Consider the following 1,157-nt stretch of genomic DNA (forward strand, 5'->3'; position numbering starts at 1 on the left):
CCATTATCAGACTGGTAATCTTATCGGGTTGTTTATTACTAAATTTGACCTTATAAATGCTTATGTTGCATAATGTGGTAATCATCATGGCATTTAAAAATAAGATTGTACACTTCGCACGTAAATGAAAATACTTTTTAATATACAAGTACTATAAGGCAAGGTATGTAATACGCGATATGAAATACTTTTAGCCTTCTGTCGTGAAACCATTCATTGTCTACATAATAAATATATATATGAAAGCATGTGAAAATGCGACAGAGAAGGAAAGGTCAGCTGGCCTAAATGATATGAATTTATTATCCAAAACCAAAAGAGCAGAATTTACTCCATTTGTGCCAAATTGGCATCATTGGGTTGGCAGGGTTGATAAGTTAAGGGTCATGTAATAGCGTTTTCTGACCAATAACACATAATCATTATATTTTTGAAATATATTATTTAAAAAAGCTTCGTTGTAAGGATATATTCTTAATATTCACTCGTATTTTATGAATTTCTCCTTTTACTTTTACATACTGTATATCATCCATGTACACTATGTAAACCTGTCATAAACCAACCACGCTACATTTAGGATATTCATATCTGCTTGTAATTTAATATCTCATGAATTTTAGTTTTATTGTCGTTCTTTTAGCATACTGCTGGATATTGATTATAAAATAAATAAAAAGAATAGAGTAATAAGACCATTCTGAATATCTTTTATAAACTCTCCTGACAGTATATCGGTTACTCACCAGGGATTATACATATAAAGGTACCTGTCACCGGTATTAATAAATTGCAATGATTATCTTGTGATTCTTCTAATTAAAATTTCATGAAAACTAGCAAACGGATAGCTTCAATTTATTTGTGAAATCATACTAACTTTAGAGGCGTATGGGGGTAGATTTGTAGTTAACTATTTTCAGTGGTATGATTCCGTTTATTAGAGCATAGCCGTGTGCAGTCAATGCTACACATATATATACCAGGTGGATGGTACCTTTATTTGAAAAAACAAACAAACTTCAAGAGTAAAATCCAAGGGCGTGTCCAGTCTCCGCGGAATGTGCTGACTGGCCACTCCAGCTGCTATCACATTACCAGGAGGGCAGCGACATAGCAAGATAGTTGGGTGTTATCCCTTATGTATTTTAGGGTTT

The 1,157-nt window shown here is 32.9% G+C and overlaps 1 long non-coding RNA gene across 1 annotated transcript in view; it reads right to left on the minus strand.

The window, feature by feature from the left end:
* Positions 1-1,157, minus strand: part of LOC119581868 — an 11,236-nt gene that overhangs the window by 7,059 nt on the left and 3,020 nt on the right. The window lies entirely within an intron of this gene.

Source organism: Penaeus monodon, chromosome 15 (genome assembly GCF_015228065.2).
Source record: "Penaeus monodon isolate SGIC_2016 chromosome 15, NSTDA_Pmon_1, whole genome shotgun sequence".
NCBI classification, from domain to species: domain Eukaryota; kingdom Metazoa; phylum Arthropoda; class Malacostraca; order Decapoda; family Penaeidae; genus Penaeus; species Penaeus monodon.